The sequence below is a fragment of the Vigna unguiculata genome, chromosome 8, assembly GCF_004118075.2.
Source record: "Vigna unguiculata cultivar IT97K-499-35 chromosome 8, ASM411807v1, whole genome shotgun sequence".
NCBI classification, from domain to species: Eukaryota; Viridiplantae; Streptophyta; class Magnoliopsida; order Fabales; family Fabaceae; genus Vigna; species Vigna unguiculata.
The window spans coordinates 35,107,326-35,119,639 of record NC_040286.1 but is presented as its reverse complement, the minus strand read 5'-3'; the positions used below and the strand labels follow the sequence as shown (position 1 = coordinate 35,119,639).

At 28.7% G+C, this 12,314-nt stretch overlaps 1 long non-coding RNA gene across 1 annotated transcript; it reads left to right on the top strand.

Annotated features, from left to right (window-relative positions):
- Positions 1–10,916: 10,916 nt before the first annotated feature.
- On the top strand, positions 10,917–11,990 carry LOC114194032. Its single transcript, XR_003606335.1, has 2 exons — positions 10,917–11,062; positions 11,378–11,990. It is a non-coding gene; the product is annotated as an uncharacterized LOC114194032 (long non-coding RNA).
- Positions 11,991–12,314: the final 324 nt, after the last annotated feature.

Sequence of the window (12,314 nt, the reverse complement as noted above, 5' to 3'; positions counted from 1 at the left end):
CCTCTCCTCTAAAATCACGGGTTCTTTAATATTTTGAAACCCGGAAAAATCTTTAACCGGCTTTCGAAACCCGGTGAACAATACCAAACGGATTTGAAATTATGAACCGGCATTTGAAGTCCGGTTAAGTGATTTAACAGAATTCGAAATCCTTTTTTTTGTATACGGGCATTCAAAGCCCGGTTAAGCCTTTAACGAAATTCTAAATCAGCTTTTTTTAACTGATATTCGTAGTATAGTTCGTGATTTTAATTTTCTTATTTTTTTTATTTGATTTGTTTGTAAGATTTAATTTCAATTGTTTTATAATTTATGTATTAATTATTTAATTTTAGATTATTTATAAGTACATTACAAAAATTTTATTAATTTAATTTTTGTAGTTATTTTTACTGGAAATGGAAGTCCGGTTTAGTAAATTATTTTTTTATTTAAATTTTATATTTATATACCGACATTTGAATTCCTCTAGTTTAATTTTTTTAATTTATTTCGCATATAAGATCTATTTTCAATTACATTAATATTATTAAGTTGTTGATTTGTTGTATTATATTTTATTAATATTTTTTCTTTTAGTTATGAAATTGAGTTTTTATTTATTTATTTTTATTATTTTTGTTTTAATTTGTTATTTTTTATTCATTTTATTACTTTATTGTTGTATAAATTTTGTTATTTGCGATATTTTGTATTAATTATTTTTACACTTTTTTAAAGTTTTATTTATTTGATGAATGAGTTTTTTATTTGTTTAATAAATTAAAAAATAAACTTTTAATCTTATTTGTTTTCTACAATTTTTTGTATTCATTTTATTTATTTTTTAATTTTATATGTAAAATAAATTAAAAAAATTAAACTAACAAAATTCGAATGCTATATAAATATAAAATTTAAATAAAAAAATAATTTACTGAACCGTACTTCCATTATATAATTTTATTTAATGTAGTTATATATAATGTTAACAATCTAAAATTAAATAATTAATATATGAATATAAATAAATTAAAATTAAATCTTTAAAGTAAATAAATAAAAACATTAAAAGATAACAAATAATAAATAAATAAAAATAATTTGAAAATAATTAAATAAAATTAATCTAGATATTATAAAGGCAAATATTTTAAATAAAAATTTATCATTATTAATTAAAAATTAATAAAGTAAAAATAACTACAAAAATTAAATTAATAATATTTTATTTAATGTACTTATATAAAATATAAATTATCTAAAATTAAATAATTAATACATAAATTATAAAACAATTGAAGTTAAATCTTATAAAAAATCAAATAAAAAAAGAAGAAAATTAAAATCACTGACTGTACTACGAATGTTGTTTTAAAAAAAATTGATTTAGAATTTCGTTAAAGGCTTAACCGGACTTCGAATGCCGATAGACAATTCAATAACCGGGCTTCGAATGCCGGTATACAAATTTTGAAAGTCGGTTAAGGATTTTACCAGGTTTCAAAAGTCGGTTAAGGATTTTACCAGGTTTCAAAAGTCGGTTAAGGATTTTACCGGATTTCAAAAAAGAACCCATGATTTCACAGCAAAAGAGAGAATCTTTTTTTAACTTTTATCGCTTAACAGTTAAAGGGTTCAAAGGGGTACTATAGAAAATTTAAATTCTTTTGAAGGTGCAGTAGAATTCTTTGGAGATGTAGGGAGAAGCTCCCTTAGAAAGACCTTATACCCACTCCTCATACGGAGGATATAAATTTTACTACTGAAATGGAAAAATAGAATTAATTCTATGATTTTTATTTATATTTTATATGTAAATACATTGTTTTTATAGTATTTTATTTTTATAAATCAAAAGTTAAATAAGAAAATTTATAAATTAGGTTAAATTAAGAAATTTTGATTATACAATATTTTATATATAAATATAATTTTATATAATTTATTTAGCTAATAACATATCTTCATCTTAACCTTCTTCCTCAAGTTGGTAAATGAGTGTTATACATACCAACTTGTTTAATAATCTCTAAAAAACTTGAGTTGTCAAAACAAAACTTTGGGGAAAATATCCATCCTTCACATATTTCGTACGATTATGTTGGACAGAGTCGTAAGTAGTGTCACATGCAATTTTAATATACAATACAAGCAGTGGCAGAATTAGGAGAAAAAATTCATGGGTGTCAAATTAAATTTGTTATATATAATTTTTTTTAGTTAGATTTTTTTTTCATTTCTTCTACTTAAAATAAACACGCATAATAGTAGAATTTAAAAAAATATGATTATTATTCGTTATTATATCATGTTATTATATCATGATACTAACCATGAATATCATTTTAGATCAACCCTTTGTATCTTATCAATTTGATTTGATAGGTATTGTCAAATTTGAAGACGCTTTTTTCAGATCACGTTCTAATTAATTTTTAAATTCATTATATATAACTCTAGGAACTTTAGAGATTTGATTTTCATTATCTTGAATTCTGGGTTCTCATGAAAAGTTTAGTTAACATATATGCAGTTTTTTCATCTTTATCACAAACCTCCTTCTTTAAAAAAGAATCAATTTTTTACTCTTTATCATAATTTTTCTAATATAAATTTATCACATCTCACCTATTTAGAAAAAAATAAAATTTATATTCAGAAGTCACAATTATCACAATGCAAGACATAACAAAACTTATACCACTCTAATTAAATAAGCAACAAGGTATAAATTTAAAACTTAAAAAAAAAAATTACCATAGGTAGCAGAAAACACAAAATCCATAAATTTCATAATTAAGGGTTATAATAATTTAGGAAAAAGTATAATTAGGATTCATACCAATTTCATAAAGAATCCCTAAAATCATAATTAAGTTTATACTAATTTGAGATAAACTTAATTTGGAGAAACATCCTAAAAAGATTCATAAATTCAAGGTATATAAATCATAATAAGATACTAAACTTGATGTGTGAGAGATCATACGAGAATTACTTCATCTCAATCTATATGTTCCTTAATCTCTCTTTTTCAATCTATCTCTTTATATTTATTTCTCCTCACACACTTTCATGGTAATTTACACGGTGAAAAAATCCTATAGCCAAAAAAAATTCTAATCTCTTTTATAAATCAATGTCTCCATTAAATTTTTATTTTGTCTTTTATTATAATTTTCATAATATAAATTTAATATAAATAATATATAAATATAATTAAAAAAAATATAAATATATATATATATATAAAATAAATTCCAAAAAAAAATGGGGGAGCCATGGCTCCCCTGTGTCAATACATAAGTCCGCCACTGAATACAAGTGATGGGACGCATATGTACATATGTCCTTGGAGAACTAATCTAATCCACAAACTTTCACATGGTCCAAAGAACAACTCCTCTAAGTTCAGCTTCTCTAACTAGGTAAAACTTTTGCTTCTTGCTTTTTTCGTATGCCTCTTAAGAGTGTGATATATCGATAATCTATAATGAAGAACACTTCCATTAACATAAATCATCGCATTCTTGTAGTTAAAGTTCTTCTTGAATTATTAAGAAAATTATTGGAATTATGTATGAAAATAAATTTGTTAGTAAATTTGAATTACCGATGAAATATACCGACAAATTTTAATATTCCAATTATTTTCGTTTGTAAAATTCATTGATAAATTTGTTGGTAATACAAATTTCAATTTCATTTCATGTCACCTAAAGTCCAATGCGAAATGCTATCAAAATTTTGTAAAGTATAATTGTTCTTACCGAATTTGGATCGGTGGAAACATTAGTGCAAGTGGTAAGGTCTAGATGACTTGGACGTTCCTCATGCCCGGAATCCAACGCTCAAGTTAGTAAGAGAATAAGGATCTTGAAATGATTGGAATAAGAGTTTTAGACAAAACCTATGTATCTTTCTTTAAGGAGACTAGTCATATTTATAATGGGCCTTGGACTCATGTGATAATTATCAGATATGTCGGGTGGTTGATCTTTCCGAATATGTCGGGTGGTTGTGATCATGCATATGAGATTTAAGGAGTGTGTGAGTGCTCTCTCCAATAGAGGTGCCTTGTAATATTGGGCCTTGGGGGACCGCATCCTCTATTGGGCTGGGTAGGTACAACAATGAATGATAATTACAATTTATGTACTACTCAATTATAATAAAAGTGGAACTTCTTAATTATATTAGTCCAAGTTCATATTGTTGCATGGTTTTGCATCTTGCATAAAAAGTCTCCCAATTACTTGAAACATACAGTAGAAATGTAAATATATTTTAATAAACGCTTACTACATATTCCTTATGGTGTAGTGTTAAGACTTTGGCAAGTGTACCAAGTCGCGCAAGTAGTAACCGGTAAGACCGGGATATCGTTTCCCAAGAGACTCGTGTATACTAATTAATTGCGTAATTAGTGACTAATTTAAACTAATGAATAAATCCATATTTTGAGTTTCAACGTATGAAGTTAAACTTTGCATAAATAATTAAAATTGAACTTTGGAAGTTAAAGGCACTTAGTGAATGGAAAAGATTAGAAATGATATGACTTGATATTGCCGGGGGTTAGAATTCACCAACTATGCTCTCATGCAACTACAATTTAACATCCTCTTCATTAATATGCTAATGCCAACCCACAATATTACTCAAACCCTAATTCCTTAATGAATTGAGCCTAAATTTCCTTATTAAAAGTCAATTCCTTGAACTCTTAATAAGCAAATTTACTTTATGCACAAAGGTTTTAATGCAACCCATGGGTCAAGTCCCATTCCTAGGTACAAGCTCCATTGAGTTTTCTTATTTCAAATCTAGGTTTCAAAAGATATTTCCACACCCAATGAACCAAAAATCATGCAAGAGATGGCTAAATCAATGCAAGCTTTAAGTGAAGAAATAAGAAGACTAGCAATTAATGAAAGAGTCATATATATAATCAAAACATTTGCATTTACACAAGAGTTTCGTGGCTACATCTAACCCCAACAAAAGTGGGTTTAGCTCTCCATTGCCATGGAGAGCTCAAGCTTAAAAATGGAAGAAAAGGAAGAGAAAGAGATACAAGGAGGAAGATGGAGTTGTTCCCACGAGCCCTAGCACTCCTCCAAGCTCTCCAAATGTGTTCTTCGTGCCTCCAAAATGCCAAAGATCCTTTTCCCCTCGCGAAAACAGAAGAAAAGGAGCCAACTTGCCACATCAGCGAACACTGGCGCCTGGCGGAAGGGTCTCACCGCCAGGCGGTATCGAGCAAACAGGGGGCAAAACTGGCAGCTACCGCCCGGCGGTGTCCAGTTACCGCCAGGCGGTTCGTAACAGGGGCGCCTGGCTGGCGCTTGGTTGGTGGCGGTCTGTTCCGCCTGGCGCTTGCTTCGTGTCTCCAGGCGCTTCCTGTTGACATTTTTCTTCTTCTCCTTGCTATTCCGGGTCACTCATTAATCTGGATTTTTGGACAAAGCTTCCCATCTACAAAAAGGACACAAAAAATGGGGATTAGTGGTATATTTAGATAAATGTAACCCAAAATGTATTTATTTACAAAAGTAAGGTAAAATTGAGGATTAAGTAGGTTAAAAGCTTTGGAAGAGATGATTTTGCTAATGAAATATAGCTTGGATAATGGTAAAAATTAACATTATCATGTAGTATGATTGTTGGTACAGATAATGAAGATGTGTTTATTTTGATCAGAATGGAGAATGTTGGGCTGATGAAAATAACATGTCTTGAAAAGTCTCACATCGCCTAGGACAACCAAACAACCAAGGAAGTAGATGTTAGCGACTATATAATGAGCTCTAAGTCTATGATGTTCCTTGCCCCAAGTCAAAGACACTTCAAGTTTGTATTTGACCATTCTTATTTCTTATACTCTTATAATAAGAGCGTTGTCTATGTGCTCCTTGTGTTTATTTTATTTCTCTATTAATAAAGTGATTCTCGGAAGATTTTCCCAACGGTTTGTGTATGATAGATGGTGTATCATAGACTAAAAAAATGTTTTAATAGATTAAATTATATAATTATCATTTTACTCTTAAACATAAATATTATATAAATTTAAATGTAATTATTATTTAGGAAAATGATTCTCTTCTCCATTAATATTTTTCAGTTCTTCATTAATGAAATCCCTAAACCTACAGACAAATCAGCATACCACCACGCCCAAACAACTCCAAATATAACCTCCACTACCAACAACAAGAACCTCACCAACACACCATCAACATACATGTACAATAAATATGCAACACGACCTCAACATCTTTCCTCACCATGAACCAGCCACCAAAACACCACAACCACCGAATCCCTACCACAATCCATCCGAAAACAGGGCATTTCGGTAAAAATATCATGTATGAACAATATTAACTCTTGAATCATCTCATCATATATATATATATAGAAGATCCCTTCTCCCCTCTATCCCGCAAATCACCGTCTTCAGACACTTGCAAATCGTTTGAAACAAACATGCAACCTATTTGCAATTCTGTCTGCGTAAATAGTAAGTACCTATAAACAAACAGAGCGTAAGTGAGTGATGAAGTTAAGAAAGGTGATGTTGGAAGTGGTTTGAGACGGTGAAAAACTCTGGTGGAGATTGTGAAAAAGGAGAGGCTTAGGAAATAAGTTGTTTGGCTGGTTTCCTTCGTGAACACAAAAAACATACAGAAAAATCGTGTTATAAAGTGGTTAAAATTTTTTAGCAAAAATTAGTTTAGACTCTTTTATAAATATTACTATTTAATTATAGGTCGAACTCACTTCATATATTTTTCTTAGGATCTTGTGCTTTAAAAATCGATTAAGAATAATTAATATATATTAAATTTCACAGAAATTTAAAACTAATTGTAATAATAAATAAAATCCCATTTAATAAATATTAATACAGTTTTATTTTATTTAATGTTTAACTATAGAAGTTAAAAAGCCGTAAAATAATTATATTTTAATGTTGTTAAAAGTCAAAATATAATTAAACATAACAAAATTTAAATTAATATACAAATCAACAAAAAGTAGTGTTAAATATTTAAAATTTATAAAATATATAAAATTAAAATATTAATTTGAGACTTGATTATTTTTTTTTTTCTAACTTGATAACATTTTGAAACATCTGTGTTAACTTCATAAAATCCCATGTATTGAAAAAAAACAAATAATATTTTAATATCTAAAATTGTTAATTATAAATACATAAATTTAGTAATATAAAAAAAATTAATTACCTAAACTTTAATATAAAATCTTACAAATTTTAAAGTATTTATTATATACGAGAATTGTTTAAAAATTTCAAAAAAAATTTATTTTATATAATCTATTATGTATATTTATATTTTTTAATTAATAAATTTAACTATTCCAATCTTCAAAATAAAAATAATAAAATTAATAAACTTAACTGTTCTAATTGCAAGCAAATTTATTTTTAAACTAAGGTTCCATGACCCTGTAAATATTTAACTTTGACATGTGCTGTTTGCTTGGAATTTTGGAGAGCATTGATGGTTCCACTCCACCTAAACATGGAGCTCATGAAGTTTTGTTGTGGTATTTATGAGGAGCAGTTAATGTGTATCTCTTTCTCACATCCATAACCATAATAATATGTACTATTTACTATTTTTTTCAGCCTAATTGAACCAATCAATGAATGTCTGGGTGAGTTTAGTACTCAGCACTTGTTCACATCCAAACACGTTTTAAACATTGGGTGAGTTGAGTACACCACCCACCCAGTCAAAAAAAAAATATAACTTTATCATTTTAGAATTTATAAAATCATAAATTTTATAATAATTTACGATAATAATTTAAATAAGATAACGTAGTAAAATAAAATAAAAAACACATAATAAATTAAAAATAATAAAAAATATAATTCAACCAAATTTCATTGTACTTGTCACATTATTATTCAATATTTAATGTAATTTCACTCTCCTTAACTTTTCCTCCGTACTTTCCTTTCCAATAAATGACATCAACCAACAGTCTGACAAGATTAACACACGTCCTTTGGTATAAGAAAAATAAAAAATAAATTATGTATTAAGACACTATTCAATTATCACTATTTCATAAATTATAAATTTTGTTGTCCAAGCCTTTTGTTTTATTTGTCTGTTAAATTTTGTGCAACAATAAAAAGGCAAGCAAAGCGAAAGTTGAAGCAATGTGGAAAGTTTTCTGAACAAAGAGCTCTCTCTTGCATTTGCAACAATAGAAAGAGTGTTCATTCTCCAACAACACACTTCTCTCAATCTTCTGCTCAGGTAACCTTTCCATCAATTTCATTTTATCTTTCTATATTTTTTTTATATATTTTAGCTTCTACCATGTCACAAACAAACCTTCCAAATAATTTTGTCTAGATACATTTTATTATTCATGAAAAATACTAAATTATGATGTCCTCCCAATAAATACAATTTTATTCATGAAAGTTATTGGAGAAAGTAGACAAAATTTAAAACATTAATCATGTTTATTAACTCAAATATGTTTTATTTTTCTCCTAGATTTCAAATTATAAAATATGAAAATAAGTTGGTTTTTATATTTTTCTTATCTCTTTTTTAACCTGTTGGCATATTTAATTTGTTTTAGTCCAAGTAAATATGATTTTTATTTTTTTAAATATTATTATCTAAATTAAAATGGATAATTCTTAAGTATAGACATTAAGATGTACAATTTTTTAACTGAAAGAGTATACACACTAAATTTCATAGAAAATATTATATCACACAATTTTTAAAATAATCTAAAACATGTAATAACTAAGAATGGTATATGCCTTAACAATATTTTTTTACGAAAAAAATTATATAAATATATTAAATATTCTCTGACAGCAAGTTTCAGCAACAGAAAAGAAATAGAAGAGTGGTACAAAAGTTGAGAATAGAACTGCAACAATGTAATAGAATTAGAAGAGGTTTCATTCTCCATCAACACACATCTATCTTCTTACAAGGATCACCATTCGCCACAGGTAAACTTCAATCACTTTCATTTCTATCTTCTTTATTTTATTTTATGTAAATAAAATAGATACCAGATTCTTAGGAACCATAAATCTATTGTCAGTTTCAGGTTTTCATTTTGGTGAGAAAATGATGAATCCTGATGTGGAAGTTTCAGATGAATCCTACATTCAGATTATTACAGTATCACGAGATTATCTGAGTCATAACCAAACTCTTCCCTCTGATTATCTGAGTCATAACCAAACTCTTCCCTCTGTTGCTACGTCACAAGCTGTCTCACAAGGTTTTAATACAATAATATGGCTTGATAGATTTGAGTCGTAAAAATAGTGACTAAAATGAAGTTTGAAAGGATTGCAGATTATATGGAAGTACTGTACCGGCTTGCACTCGTAGGTGAGTGGCATGAAATGAAACCCATTGTTGAAAATGATCCTGCTAGTGTTCGCGTTCCACTGACTTCAGATGGCGACACAGTTCTTCATCTAGCAGTAAGGTCAGAGAACGTTAAAATGGTGGAAGAGTTGGTTAATGTTATGGCGATAGAAGACATGCTAAAACCAAACTCAGACGGGTGGCTTCCCGTTCACCTTGCTGCTATACCTGTCCGTTACACAAGAATGAAATATCTATACTCGCAACATCTGCTTGACAAAATGGCTTTCCATCACATTGGATTTCTCTTTTTTATTGCCCTTGAATACAACTTGTTTGGTAATAGCATGTTTGTCTTCTCACAATTTTTAGAACTTAAACCCTGGTTCCACTTCATTGCAAAATTAGATACAAGACTCAAAAATACTATTTCATTTGACATCAGAGTAATAACATTTATCAAATAAATGAGCATGATGTTAATAACCCATGAAATGCATCGTCTTTACCCTCATTTTGTAATTACTATTTCAAGCAACTTTCTTTTACCTTGCCTTCCTAGTCCATCATTGCTATTTAATTTGTGCATTTCACAGACTTGGCCATGAAATTATTTAAAATGTATACACGTCAATTGACCATGGCAAGAGATGGAAACCAGCAAACAGCATTGCATTGGCTGGCGCGAAAGCCTTCAGAAATTCTACGTATGTTTCATTTCCATTTATGCATCTATATTTGTATATAAAGAAAATAAGAATTACTTGTTAATTGTCTTGCCAATATTCAGTGTTATAATAGTAATAGATTAATAGAGGAAAGGAACAAGAAGGAAAAAGAGGATACAGCCAGGCGAATGAGAGAAAGAAGAAACAAAGAGAAGAGAGCATGAAGTATAAGATAATCATATTTTAATCCAACACTTTAATGATCCTTTAATTATTTAGTTTGATTTTTTAAAAAAATGTAATATGATGATTTAAAAATATTAGACTAATAAATTAAAAGTAAATCAAAAAAGTAAATCAAAATATCATTGTGAAAAGATATATAAAAAGGAAAAGAATAAAACAACGTTAGATGCATAAATTAAGTTATTCTAGCAACTGAGCAAATTTAGGAGTAATATATATAAAACTTTTTAGAGGGAATTAAAACAAAAAAATATGTGCTTAATATAAGATCAACTTTTTTTTCTCTTCTCGTGTTATAATTATGATTTCTTTGACCAATCTAGAGAGGGAATTACTAGACCACAATGATAACAGTGGACTATCAAAAGTAACGGGCATGCAATTGCTGAGAGAGATATGGACGGAAGTTGAACATTTGGAATTACGAAAAATAATATCGTTGACTACTGATCCCACACCAATATTGCTTGATGCACTGGAATCAGGAAATGATGATCAAGTAATTCGGCTTTTCTTGAGGATACCTCAAACAGTCATCTACTCAATTGACTCTAAACAACGGAACCTATTCCACTTGCTTCTTCACTATCGACGTTTAAACATCTTTGATGAGTATAAAATATTAGTGTGATAAAGTATTTAATGCTAGGGTTGGATGACGAGGGTAACAACGTTCTACACGAGGCTGCGCACCTACCACCTCAATTCCAACTAAACTCTGGTTTAAATGCAGTCATTCAAATGAAAACAGAGCACGCATGGTTCAAGGTCAATTCATTCATTTCCCTATTTTTATTCGATCATTTCTGTTATTTATAGATCCATGCACCCACATGTCTTTATATATATGAAATGATATTTGACAAAATTTTATTTGATAAACTTTGATAAATAATCATTCTTGATAAAAAAATTATAAAATTTTATTATTTTATTTTGTAACTTCCTAAAAAAATACAAAATTATTTTATTTATTAATTTTGTCAATTTATCAATAAAATATTTGTTAAAAATCCTTTTTATTTGTATATATATATATACAAAAATATATTAACATATACTTTTGATTTTGATTACAAGTAGAAAGTAGAGAAAAGCGTTCCTTTTGAAATACGGAGCGAAAAAACAAGAATGGAAAGACTCCAATTGAGGTATTTTATGATGAGCATAAGCCGTTATCGAAAGAGATCAAAGAATCCGCCAAAGGAATAGCAGAATCTGGGATGCTTGTGGCAACGCTTGTTGCCACCGTAGCATTTGCAGCTGCTCTCACCGTTCCAGGTGACAAGAAGAATCCCTGGTTCATTGTCTTCATCGTCACAAATGCAGTGGCCTTATTCACTTCTTCTGCCTCCATACTCTCTTTCTTGTCAAATTTCACTTCTTCAAGATTTGCAGAAACTGAATTTGTTATATCACTGCATCCCAGCTTGACTTTTGGACCTGCATTCCTATTTGCCTCAGTTGCTGCTATGGTTGTGGCTTTCATTGCAGCCTCCTTTCTCATATTTGATCACACAACAAGTTGGGTTTCGTTTGTGGTGACTCCAATGGGGGTTTTCCCATTGCTTGTGTTTCTTCTCTTTCAATCTAGATTCTGCGATGATTTATTTTGGTCTAGATACTATCGTCCCAAACTTCGGTAACCTGTTTCTTACAACATCATTAAGTGTTTTTCCTATTTTATGTGTCTTAATTACTCCATCATTTCTGTCTATCATTTGTTTTGTTTGTGAAACATAGAAGTTGTGTTTGAAATTGAGATTAATAAAAAGGTTTATTTAGGCATAATTGGGAAGAATTTACGTAAATAAATAAATCTTTAACAAATTATGAATTTTCGGATAATTCGTATTGAAAATTACAAATCTACTCATTTATTTATATTAGTAATTTTTAAAAATCTACTCATTTTCATAAATTCTCCAAAACTAAGCATTCTTATAAATAAACTAACTAACTGTTACATTCAGGAAAGGAGTGTGAAGAAATCCGTAATAAATAAATTAAAAAAAATAGA